Genomic DNA, 14,224 nt, shown 5'->3' on the forward strand with positions numbered 1-14,224 from the left:
AGCCGTCAGAGGCAATTTAGAGTAAAGTGTCTTGCCCAAGGACACAACGGCATCTTGTCTGGCAGAAGCTGGGCTCGAACCACCAACCTGAAGGTTGGTGGATGAAAGACTCTACCTCCTGAGCCACAGGTGCCCATATAAATTTCATGTTTTTTGCCAAATCTGCACAAGAGAACAACAGTATAGTCAAGGTTTAGTGAACGGTCATTGTTACAGTTTATAAAAAGGTCAACATTAATTGCAAGTCTGAGACACACCATGAAGTTTGGTCTATTGAACTAAGTCTGATGTGCTGGACAACCACACTCCCTTACTTTCCACCCCGAAATAAATGAGGCACACTACTTTCAGCATTGCAAGTGAATGACAATCATCAAATAGCGACATTATTCTTTGGGATAGTGGTTTCATCGCTGGCAGGGTCACCCACAATTTAAGATTATCCATGACAAATTCCTTTGACATAAAAAGGAAAAGGAGCCTTTTTAATTAAATCCACTACAATTAAGTTCATGCAGAAGTAAATCCCATGGGTAACTGTGCCTTTGACCTCACCCAAAAGTTACCCCCGTTCGAACCACACAATCTTTAGCCTGATTTCCCACTTCCACAAACTTTGTAACTTGCCGACAAAAGCACCAGATCTGAGCCAAAGCGGCGCTCGATCGGCAGATGTCTTGTGAACTCTTCAAAGGCGCAATGGGAGGGGCTCGCTGACATGTCGCCACCTCCACGCTTTACATCTAGACATGCACCAAGTATCGATATGAACTCTTGTCCCTTGCTTGAGGATGTCTGTATTTCTGCAACTCATATTGGTTTTGGTGCATCCCTATCGTGTAGTGTTAACTAGCAACAAGTGCAACACTCTAGATGACAAGGGGGCAAGTCATGTTGTATGATCTGCACTGCGATCCGAACCACTTTCAAAGTCGTCCAATCTGAACTTGGCATATACTCTCCTGATCAATGGAACAGAAAAAAAAAACAGAAAAAAAGAGAAGATACATTCTAAGCATTCCATGGGAAAAAAGATAGCGCAAAATTGAAACCTAACTAAATAAAAAAATCATATCTGGGATGATAGAAACAACAAAGCTCCAAGTACAAACTAAACTGTAGGAGTGACATAATGGAGCTTAGAATAGCAACCCTTTTTGTCCGTCTCTCACACAAACATACATCCATCCACACCCTACAGCCACTTCCCTCATTATGACCACAGTATTAACTTCACTCAGCAGCAGGCAACACTGAAACAAAATCTATTTTCAGCCAATGATAAAGAGATTTTTTTTGCCCCTTTTGGCACCATCCTCCTTGATTTGGATTTGTAACTCAGCTATTGTGTCGTCAAACTCATATAGGCCACTTGCATGTGCGAGTGCGAAAAACAGTAAACAGCGAGTACTTTAACCTCAACACAACTTAAAACTAAGGCATACATTTTAATAATAATATATTCAAATAACTTGGAGCTCAGGCATATCATGAGTCTTTACTATCTTCTTGAAAGGCAAAAAAGAGTTCTGGCAGGATTGTATCTCCTGCATGAGGTAGATGGTGTGTGTGTGTGTGTGTGTGTGTGTGCGTGTGTGTGTGTGTGCGTGTGTGCGTGCACGAGTGTGAGAGAGAGAGAAAGAGAGAAAGAGAGCACATTTAACATTTTAAAGTTTTCATGAAGCCTAATATAATCTACTATTAACTTCCCAAAACAAAAGGCAGTACCATTTAGTGTTTAAAATCCTGAATAGGACCTCTCTTATTTCCCGTCCTTTCTTCTTTTTTTTAATAATATATTCTGTTTTCCAGGCTGCCTGTTAGCTGTTGGTCATTGTTAGTGGAGAGGGCTTGGCTGACTGTCGTTCAGGCTGTTGACCAGGGAATGTAGTCTGTGTTTGAGCCTGTCAGCCTAGATCAGTGTGCTCTGCGTCCTGGGCTGCTACAAACAGAGTTTAACTCCAGCACGAGCCCCCAGCATTTCACACACACACACACACACACACACACACAAACACACATACACACACACGCACACACATGCGTAGCTTAAGCCAGCACACGCACAAATACACACATGCTAGCCGTAAGGTATATGAGTACCAAGGGAATGTGTCAGCGCCTCCCCCCCTGCCAGGTTCTGCTCCTCATCCTCTCTTTACATTCTTCTCAACCTTCTCCTATTCGTTTTCTTCGTTTACTCTGTAACTGAAACACTGGACTGGACATCTATCCAGCACACACACACACACACACACACAAACACACATACATGCAAGAGCTCTCACAAACCCTTTTTTTTCTTCAAAATGTGGTCATTGCATGAAAAGCAGCAACCTAATAACCTCACACAAAGGATGAGTACATTAAGGGCCAGTCTGCCTGTGCTATATTCAATTCCATCATCTCAACTGAGCAGAATCAATATGTGGATATTTTCTCAAGTCTATGTCGGTCGGTGGGTGTCCATACTAAGCAGGCTGGTGCCGCATGTACCATGGCATGGATGGAGTGGAAAGCGACCAGCATTATCCATGGGGTGGGTGGCAGACGCACCAAGCTTTCCTTCTTTTCTGTTCACTTCACCTGGCAGATATGTTGTGCCTGTACTGCTCGGAGGGTCGGTGGGAAACCGGTGGGTTGGCGTGAAACTGGCTTTCTTTGCCACCACACTGGCTCAGTGTGACATGGATCCCTTCAGGACACAGGCACAGGTGAGTGCTGAGCTGCCTCCAGAAAGCACGCACACACACACACACACACACACACACACACACACACACACACTCAAACAAATGTTTGGAAACCTGGGCAGGTTGCATCATTATCCCTTGTACCCAACAAGTACATTTTAACTCTCCTGCATCCACTTAATTTATATTCCTCTCTAAATCACTGGACGTGTCTCCACCACCTGCGTCACACACAAGGAGAGTTCAAGTCTGCTTCAAAGAACTTAATTAGCTAGTTAGTTTGTGGTACATCTGAAAACCTTTACATTAAACTTTAGGTCAGTTACCATGGTAACAGACTCTGTGAACCTAACCTGCTCGCTGGCAGGTTTTCTTAAACAAACCCTGAGTTTCTCCTTATCTCCTCGCTTTTCCTGAACCTGAACTAGCTGATGAACAATGGCTTGTCCTTTCCTTTTCAACCCGATCGTCATGGAAGTCCAATTAATTCAGTAGCCTCATGTCGGGAGAGAATCTTGTAACCCTGTATTAATGTGCTTTCATTCTCCGACGACTACTTAGTAAAACGTTACCGTTTTTCCTCACAATCTATCACATATCTGAACACTAATCTCCGGCCCTATTTCCAGCATTGTAATATCGCGGACATGCTCTCCGACCAGAGCAAATTCTATGCATTGCCCCCAGATTTTTTTGTACAACAGGTTGCAATAGCCACTGATCTTTACTTTGTTTAATATGTGAAATATGATTAAAATCATATGCTTTACCTATCTGCACCATATTCTTATGTTTCATTTTTAGCTGTATTTTTTATTTACTACAGTCCAACGTTGTTTCTGTGCCCATGGGATTACATTCATTACAATTACAACAATTATATTATTATATACAATTATATAATATTACACTGACATTACACGCAAGATTCAGGTATTGAACCCTGAGAGAAACCTGAAGCCTGGAGCCTAAAGACAAGTGATTGTGACGGCGGCTCCAGGAACTCTGTACTGAATTTTGTTTTCATTACTTTTTATGTTGTTTAATATGACTTTCTGCTGAAAGGTGTGAAGTCTAAATTGCCTTTGATGTTGTTTTATTCGTGTTATTTCTCGAAAATGCGTCCTTTCAAATATCAGAGTTTGAATGTACAGGTAATTTTGGCTTCTCAACATCAACATATAAGCTGTGGCTCAAGATTTCAGAAATGTTTGACTTACTAATATTGGTATTTTCATCACCCCCTAAAAAATCGATATCAGTCGGGCATATGTTCAACATTCATTAAAAAATGTTGGATTTAAACTATTGGTTGTCGGGGTTCGATCCTGAATGGACCCACATTTAGACTTCTACGAGGCAGGTGGGTGGAGAGAAGATATTAGATTTGAATAAACAGGCTAACAGTAGATCCAGGTGGTAGACAGGCAGGCGGATGCACAAAGGAAATCCAATGCAAAGGCATGCGGCTACAGAACAGGGGCACAAGGAAACACTGGGGAGCAGAATTGACCAACTAACAATGAGGACTGGGAACACAGAGACTGAATACGCAAGAAAGGGCAGAGATCACAGGACACATGGAGAAACACATCAGGGCAGGGCAGAAGTGGCAAAGTAAACAAAGACAGGGCGTAAAACAACCAACAGACACACAAGGTAAGGTATATGAAAACAAAACGGGAAAAATAAGTCAAAATATGAGAGCCAAAGAAGTCAGAAGAGTGTAAAGAGTCAATTTAGAGGGGCAGATCAAGACATTGGTTACCCATAATTCCCTCAACTCGTCACAACAGTTACTTTCACACCTAAGAGGGCACTAATCACTTCACACATCCAACAATCAAATTTTTTTCAACATCACTGACATTGGTCACCCAACACGGAAACTCTTTCACTAACAAAGGTGGCATTGCTGCATTATATAACACTCCTCTGGTCTTAACAATCACTCAAAGCACTTTACGCTCACACCACGAGTCTCATTCATCCATTCACACACACACACACACACTTACAGTGCTTCTATATATAGCCTTACCCTTCTCTATCACACACTGCCGGTCCAGCCAGCAGGGGACATAATGTGGACTGAAGTATTCGGGGCCAAGTAGCTTCCATTTAGTTGTTTAGCTTGAACCACGATTCCTTCTTCTGCTGATCAAGTAAAGGCAAAATGCCCAAAAAGTAATCTTAAACAAACGTATATTAAAAGAAACATTTACCTCCCACATGAACGGAAGAGAAAGCCACAACAGTTTTGTCTTATAGAGGCAGAGCAGTCTATTAACGCCACTTCACTTGAACTTGTCTTTTCAGGAAATGCTTGCCTGCACATGGACACATCAATGGATACATACTAGCATGCTTCCCAGCCATTTACACACACACACACACACACACACACACACACACACACACACACACACACACACACACACACACACATTGCACACTGCCAGCACAGTCTGTTCTTTTCAGTTGCATCCTCAGGTGAGCTTTCAGCTGACACAAACGTGTGAAAGGATTCGAAGGCTTTAAAGGCGATGCCTTCAGGACACAGAGGAGGAGAGACAACGTCATAGTCTCATTGTATATTAAGCAACCTGGGCAAACAGCTACAGCTACTATATAATTAGCATCACTATTGAGTGAAGTAAAGCGGCACAGTGTGCGTACTGGTGATCTTACATGCCACATAAGAATCCTGAGTTACCTTCCATGTAAAGGCCTTTATGGGAACTGTTAATCATAGTGATTAAATCTGGAAGAAGTAAAATGGCTCATGTAACTGCAGCCATGGATTCCTGTCTGTCACCATGGCACAGTATTCTGCACTCAGTCACCTCAGCGTGACATGCAAACGCTCTCAGAACCCCAAAAATAAGGGCTAGGGCACCTGAATTTGGTGACAATAAGCCATTCGTAAGCATGACTAAATGGCACACTCACTGAGCACGTCAGGTCAGCAGCTTCAGTTAATGTTCACAGAGACTTTGGCTGTTGGTTCCAGACAGTCCGGTTTGAGTATTTCTGAGGAAAACAGGGATTAAACTGGGATTTTCAAGATCAACAGTCCAAACAACCAGCAACACCCAGTGAGCAGCAGAACTGTAGGAGGAAACTCTTTATTCATCCAGAAATTGTTAAAGCTGACAGAAAGGCTATGGTAACTCAGATAACCACTCTTCCACACCACTAAGAACTGTCGCTGCTTTGAGAGAAAAGGGAGGCCCTACCTTGTATTGGTATGGTGTAAACATTGTGTCTAAGTGTACCACAGGCACCTTTTTGTTCCTCTTGATACATTTAAGCCCCATCATGTCATCTACAGGCTAGACGAGCTGTGATTCCTCATATGCTGTATGTGCTTGGGTGGTTATTATAACAGGATAGATACCTTAGACAATTGGGATGCACTGTGTTTGACTGCTTGCACAACCCCACGATGCTAACATGCCAAACACCAGCCCCCATGTGGGCGTAATGTTGAAGCTGGGGTATTTTGCTGTATTAGGCACTGAAACTGTTGCTCAGTGTTAAATTATTTGAGATGGGTTAAGTTGTATTTATTGTGTGAATTTGTTAAGGTTTACACTTATTTATATATTTAAGTTTTCTTTATACTGTCAACAGTTAATATGTTAAATTTCAAGTTCCAATTGGCCTTAGAAATAAGATATATACCCTTGTTTTATGCTTTTTTAAAGGAAAAAGTATCAGATATGGCACTGTGTAGGTTACCGTACCATTTTAAAAGTATAGATTAAGAACCGAAATTGAAAAAACCCTATTGATACCCATCCCTATGCATACCATATTTATTATTTCATTATTCATTTCATTGTTCTATTCATTAGTTTCAAGATCATTCATAGTTGTATTCCCACAGTTGCTTCCATGATTTGGTTTCCAACCTCTCCTGTCTTTTCTGGGCAAACTGTATATTACATATTTCTAACTGTTACACTGTTGTCATGCAAACTGGGAAAGAGAGAAAATGAAAAAGAGGTGAGCGTATTTAACTGACTCTTAAATGAGGAACTGCTAACATGAAAAAATGCATTCGAATTTGTTTTAACTGAACCAAACATGGTGGTGACAACAAATTTAAAATACTTGTGACGATGCAGTAAAAACATCAGTCAACACTGAGTTTACTCTTAATGTTTTACAGTTTAGAAGTATATATGAAGTTAGAATTGAAAGTGATAATTACAACTCAAATTTGGCACTACACCATTACATAAAATTAACTAATCCAGGTGTCCGTTAAATCATTTCATAAATTTCTGCGTATTTCATTTTAACATGCATACCTATAGAAATGCTTTGAACTATTTTTTTAAAAACCAAGTATGTGTTTTAAAACCAACCATGTGATTGGTTGATCAGCAGCATGTTCATCGAAGCTTGGACATGAAAGGATAAAACTAACTGGAGCCTGACAAAGAGGCTAAAACTCTCCAGTATTAATAGTACTGACCAAAGTCTCAGAAACAGAGCACAAGTGATGAATTGGTACAATTCTCCACTAAGTCAATCCTGACCTGAGTCTTAGAAAAATAATTTAAACACTTTGACACTAAATCTCTGCACTGAACCTTCTGGTGATAAAATAATGTACTGCTACCAGCTATGTATCTGGCAGGGATCTACAAAAATTACAGCAGCATGAGGGGAAAATCTCCATCCCAAACTCTCAGGACATTCTGTTCCATGTATTCTCACCTCCTCCTTTTGGATTACAGCATGCAGTTTAAAAGCCAACCAGTGGTTACACATTTGCAGTGGTAATCACAATCAGAAATACTTCAATGATCCCCAGGTGAAATTAAGTGAGCACAGACGTGGCCATCCATGGAGCGGAAGACAGGTCTGCAGTTGCTAGGAGCTTCGTCAAGTGTTGGTTTCCTCACAGATACTGTGTTATTCTACGTGATATCAAGTCATCCCACCATTGTAGAAAGATTCTCCCCCAAAAATTTTTTCGAGGTTCCGACGCTGGAATAGTGCAAAAGTAGTAATATGGTCTCTGCTGCTTGCTGTGTTTCTTATCGTCATTGTCTGTCATCACTGGTAACAGGCAGGTATCACTGCAAGGTGAGGTGTTTTTTATTAGAGCAGCAACAGCTTCCTCAGTGTAACGCATCTCTGAATTCCTTATTTGGATTAGCCTCTTGGTGGGATTTACGACTCCCCTGTTGCATTCTGCTTTGACGTCTACATATGCAACCACCTTTGATGACCTACTTTTTTTTCCTCCAGTTTAACAACAACATCTACATTGGGATTTTTTTTAGATTGCTATTGTGAAGGTTTTTTAAATTTCTCATTCTACGTGATTAAGAATTTATGGTTATTCGTCCCAGTTTGCATCCCAGGTGTTGCAAACATGTCAAAGCACAATATTTGCATGACTATCAAAGCATGATAATAATGGTGGTTTGTTTCTTCTGGGATTATTTATGCTTTCAATGCTGTTGTGCACAGGCACCCCGCAGTGCAAAGCAACTAAGAGCCATCTGAAGCTCTTTCGAGCTGTAATAAACACAGGAAGACGATGTGATTTACATAGATGGTTGAGCTACAGACAGCACGTATCTATCCGATTCCACTCTGAGGAGGTGCCCCAGTCATCTTCTTTAAAGCATCAGTTCATTTGAATTGCAAATCACATTGGTTTATTTTGTGACAGGAGCTGTTATCTATTGAAGGTGAAATTAATTTGCATTTTTCTTTGCCTGATCAGATCATCTTGTTTAAAAAGAAAAGAAAATGGCAGCAGCATGTGGTATTTTTGTAACTCTGAATGTAGCATTGACCGATTAGGAATATGTTGACATATTATGCAAAACTCACTTTTTCAGCGTTAATGCACATACATGTGGGTATCTGTGGCGCCTGCCAGCTCACAAACTGTGAAAAAGGACCACCCTGATGTTTTTTTGTAAGCTGGCTAAACCCTACACCCTGGCTCAGAACAACTGGTTCAGATTTCTCTCCCACTGAGACTGTGACTCTTTTGGGGTAACCCCGCCTGCAATCTGAGAATATCCACTTTTCTGGTGAGGGGCGTGACATCCCCTACAATTTTTGAAAGCGGTTGACCAATCACAACAGACTGGGCCAGCTGGCCAATCAGAGCGGACTGGGATTTATCGGGAGGGGGGCTAAATGAAATACAGGCGTGTTATGCCTCCCATACACTAGACGACTTTGAGAAGACATCGAAAAAACATCAGTCTGACACCCTCTCACATCTAAAGACAATTTGTCATTAGTCACAGAGTTTTTAGTCGCAATCTAGCAACCAGCAGCTTTTAGCCACTAGGTGTCCTAGTTTGTGCGTGCAATGGTCTGTACAGAATATATAAGCCAACAAGAAAAAGAGAAGACGCCTCAGAATGTGGAGATGACGGGAAAACAGGCTGCAACATCGCATGGAGACTCCGGTGAAGCCTCGAACGATGCGGTTTCGAAACTACCTGGTTGCTCTGTCCCCTGCGCTGTCCCCGTTCACGCAACCGGGTAGTTTTCGAAACTGCAGCATTCAAAGCTTCACTGGAGTCTCCATGTGATGTTGCAGGCAGCATGTATTCCCCAACCCCTACACGCTTTTCTGCTTCCTGTTTGGTTCTGGAAAGAGCTCACCTATTGGTTGTAGACAATGTTCAAGTCATTATCTGCGTGAGCCAAAACTAAAAACTTACGATCATATCAAACATGGTTGAATTTATTGAAACAACAAGACGAGAAAAAGACCGACTTATAACAGCTCAGATCACCACCTTACGCCAAACGATTGAGATGACGGTAGCGCACCTCAACTCGAGCAAAACTCTAACTAACAAATCATGATTTCATACCGACAATTGAAATTTGTCTACGACAGTGGCATCGCTTGAAAGTCGTTAGGTGTAAGGCCCACATTAGACAGAGGTAGAAAAAAGGTTCTGGAGGAATGGGCAGTATGAGAACACAGATGCCTTTTCTGAACATTAGAGCATGTAAACATTTTCAAGTGGTAACCCAAATTAAAAATATGAACCTGAATATGAGCATAATATGTCACGTTTTAGTGTCCTGCATCATGTTTCCCAGCCTGTCTGGCCTGTCTGGATACTGTGTGATATGATAACGTGTTAAAACATAATTTAGCCAAACAGTCCCCTAATGGAACCACATTTAAACCTGCTATTTAAACGCAGATGCAGGACACACAAAAATATATGAATAATGTCACAAACAGAAACAAATTTACAATCTATGAAGTATACAGTAAAAAGTATGAAAAGATAATCCACACTGAGAAACACGAGGAATCAAAAACACCGGGATAAGCAGAAGAAGGAAACAACTCAGGGGAACACGGGTTGAAACAGAGTAGAAACCAGCCATAACTGAACAGACAAACCTACAGAGGGATAGGAAAGCAAAGACTATATACAAAAGGAAGGCTAATTGAACACAAGTGAAACACATTATGTTTTCCTGTTTCCCGCCCTTGTGATTGTCTACACCTGTTCCTAAAGAGACCAACAACAAGACACGGGTGGAAAGGAAGTGAAGAGACACGAGGAAAGTGACATCAACATAAAACAGAGAATGCTTGACACAACATTAAACAAACACGAGGGGTAGCAAGAGGTAGTTTAACTGACGCAGAGACACACAAAGAAGGTTATCCAAAGACAGGAAGTTAACCAAATGAGGAGAGAGACTAGAAAATAAAACAGGGAAACACAAGGGTAACCCAACAGAAAAGTGAAATGACCAGAATAAATACTACAACATACTCTGTATGAAAACAGAGGATAAAAAATGTTCACAAAAGTCAAAAATATAACAAAAAGTCCAAACAAAACCCGAGAAACCTTTCAGAGTTCTTAAAGATTAAACTCCTCAAAACCCACCTGTTCACAAAGGCTTTTGACCACTAGATTTGTTATCCCCAGCAAGCATTTCTACAATTATTTTCTCTCCATGGTTTTTCATCATAATTATTTGGGACACACTTTAGAATTTAACAAGCCACAGTCAACAACTAGTCCGTCTGCATTCTCCAACCAGCTGGTCTTGTCATTATTGGTTTTTAGAACACAATGTATAAAAGCTTTGTTGAACTGGGACGAGGAAAAACGGCTAATTCAAAGGTTTAAACCACTGATACAGTACAGGCATTGTCCCACTGTTAAAATGTACCACTGCATTAAAACGGTTCAAACCACAACTGCAATTTCAAAAGCCGGCTTCACATACAGAAACTCTCAAAATGAAACCGGTGACCAGAGTGAGGTGGCCGCTTTCCCCAGAAACAACAGGACGACTGGGTGAGTCAACAGGGAATCTATAATTTATCAAGTAGCTCCCTCCTACTCGCAGACATGCTGGATGAGGCAAAAGAGGAGAGGAAGATGTGGGTAAACCAGGAGAGCGGCGTGTAAAAACGGAGGAAAGACAGAATCAACGATGAGCGCTGAGAAGATGTCTTCCTTGAGGGCTGAACTATGTAGATCAGAGCCCCTGGGACTGAGTGGTGTGGCGCTCCGCCACCACAGGTTGACAGGAGGAGAAGGGGCAAATAAAAACCCACAATGACCTCATTAAAGGTCGGACCCAGACTGTGCCATCCAATGCCTATTGTGTTCTTAACACGCCCTTTCATGCCTTTCCAGCTCTATCAGAATGTCTTCATTAGATCAATTAAACTTTCATATTGAGCTACTGTTAAGGGATTCGCGTGAGACACTGCTCATGACTGTGCTTCAAGGACCACGCTCAGACACAAAAAGGCAGGTTTGCATTAGAGTCCACCAGTTATTTTGTCTTAGGTCTGAGTGTCTTTTGTTACATTTGCAGAGGAAAAAGCTGAGATACATTGAAGTGCTCCTTGAGGCTCTGCAGTTACTCACTGAGAGATGGTGTGGGATTGTGTGTGGGTGTGTAGTCTTGCAAACCCACAATTCCTTAGCATCTGCCCTGGTGCACCTTTTTGGCACAACTGAACACATGAAATCACATTAATACTTTTGAGCTGCTGCGCTGTCTGACAGTAGCCATGAACGAAATATATGCTGCACGGTCACTGAGACTCCATTAGGCTCATGCAAGGCGATTCTTTTTAATGCCCAGTGCCCACACAGTAGCTCAAGCCATGATAAGCATCTCTGCAAAAGGGGGCTGTAGCCCACTGCCCGGGTCACGTCACAGCATCCAAACGCTCTTAATGCTTTAATTTTTGGCGTGGCAAGTCCTTGAGGCACACACACACACACACACACACACAAATACCGCATTCATCTAGTTTTTATATGGTGATGGTGCCCCCGCAGCGGTCGACGGGCGCAACTTTCCTCCTCCTGGATCGGAGAGAGGATAGAGAGAGAGTCTGTTCACCATGCACGGGCGCAGGCACACGCGCGCACATACACACAAACACACCCGCTCTCTCTCTCTCTCACACACACGCACACACGCACGCACACACACACAGTTGAGTTCTTCTCTATCCCCCTCCATACTGACCCCCAGCAAAAAGCCAGAGATGAGGTTTGCCTTCATTCGACTAACAGCGCGACTAATTCCAGTCTCGGTATCCAACGTCTACTCATTCAGACTAATAATATCGACTGGGACATTTTCTGTCATCAACACAATATGATGATGATGATGATGATGATGATGGTGGGCCGACAGTTAGAGATGGATAATTTATAAACGCGCGCACAGTCTGCAGGTGGTAAACGACGGACCGATGTTGAATTGGTTGATAATGCACGCATTAATGCAGCAGACGATTATCCGTCCACAACTAATATTACCACTCAGCCATTTCAGCCAAAACATTTAACCGGGCTATATATATTATTATTATTATAATTATTTTTAGCGCAGCTTGTTGGGTGAGAGTGCGCAGCTCTGTGCGTCCATGGGCTTGGAAGAGAGTGAGACAGCCCGAAGTGGCAGACAGAGGCAGAGGAGATGTTGCTCTCTGCGCGGGGACGTTTCCAACAGCCCCTCTCCGAATGCACACTTCTTCTCACCACTAAGCAGAAATAACGTCATTCTGGAAAAGGGGGGAATGGCATCAATCATCTCAACATCCACTTGAACTTGTCCTCCACCGTCACCACCACCTCATCTTGGTAATTCAGTCTAGTAAATCATGAACTCAGAACATCAGCCCACTGCATTGCCTTTTTTTTTTTTGGTGTGTATTACCGGTAAAGTGTTAAAGCCGTCAATAGTGTTTCTTAAAGCCTGATGGAGCGTTTGAAGAATAAGAGTGTGAATGTGCATTTACCGTGTAGGAAGGATCCCATCTGCTGCTTTTTCCTCCCACCTCAGACAATATTCCTCTGTGCGTTACGTCCCGTTAGGATAAGGTGCATTCCATCCAAAAGCCACATAGCTTCCCCCCTGAAAAGATCCTGACGCTCAGGCGTTGGAAATCTTCCTGGCGCACTTTTCGCTCCAAAGGGTCGAAACTCGGGTTAAATACGGTCCCTTACGTTTAAACACACGCGGAAACAATTTGAGAAAAAAAAAACCTTACAGTCCAAAAAAAAGTCCGCTATTAATCCAAAATATTTTTTTACATTCACAACTCTGATAACAAATTAAATTCTCCAGGACGCAGAAGAGCCATTACTCCCGTGTCTCTTTGACGCGCACCTGTCTACATGTTAATGACGGTAATGCTGGAGAAAAAGAAGCAAGAATGGGATTTGTCCCCCCCCCCCATCGTCCGCTCCTCACGATTCAGGCTGCACTTGGCTGATAAAACACCGTCCTCTCTCCCCGCTCTCTCCTCCTCTCCTCACCCCCTCCTCCTCGTCTTCCTCCTCTCCGCCAGCCCAGAACTCTCTCTCAGCAGCTTTCATGGAGCAGCGACGCGCCTAGCGGCCGAGGAGGGAACTCCACGGCCACACTTCTTCCCCCTGAGTAATACATAACATCTGTAGAAAAGGAGAAATACAATTTGACCAGCTGCCAAAACTGAACTTTATGAAAAGTAATAAATAAATTGCAACATATAAATAATTATAATAGTATTGTTTCATTATGTAAATGATGATGATTGTGAAAGTAATGTGAGGCAGATTTGGAACTTAAAACAGAGAATGCATAATAGGAGCAACACAGGTGGAATGCCTCTTCCTCTTGCAGTTAGATAGCCAGACGGAAGAGCAATACATGTCATATAGAAGGAATTATAATAGCCATAATCTAGAGAAAGATTAAAAAACAGAAAACATATAATAAAATACAGTATATAGCACTGAAACTAATGAGTATCTTCACCATTGGTTCATCAGACACTCTCACACACTCGCAGCTCCTTAAAAGACTGTCCACTGGGTTTGTGACAGCATCCGATTACCGGATGAGCTGGTTCGGCGATGTAATCAGGAGGATATCTTCCTTCCGTGGCAAGTTGAACAGGTAGGAGACCCCGTTGGAGATTCAGAACACAATGGATGGAGAGAGTCTTTTTTTTTTTTTTTACTAATGAGGTAATCACCTGG

The 14,224-nt window shown here is 42.2% G+C and overlaps 1 protein-coding gene across 1 annotated transcript in view; it reads right to left on the reverse strand.

Moving 5' to 3' along the window:
• The window catches only part of nlgn1 (neuroligin 1), a 303,087-nt gene extending 289,646 nt beyond the window's left edge, over window positions 1-13,441 (reverse strand). Inside the window, exon 1 of the mRNA XM_035648488.2 lies at window positions 13,000-13,441. The gene's annotated coding sequence lies outside the window, so the exon portion shown is untranslated. The remainder of the gene's footprint in view (window positions 1-12,999) is intronic.
• Window positions 13,442-14,224: the final 783 nt, after the last annotated feature.

This window comes from Scophthalmus maximus, chromosome 13 (genome assembly GCF_022379125.1).
Source record: "Scophthalmus maximus strain ysfricsl-2021 chromosome 13, ASM2237912v1, whole genome shotgun sequence".
Lineage (NCBI taxonomy): Eukaryota > Metazoa > Chordata > Actinopteri > Pleuronectiformes > Scophthalmidae > Scophthalmus > Scophthalmus maximus.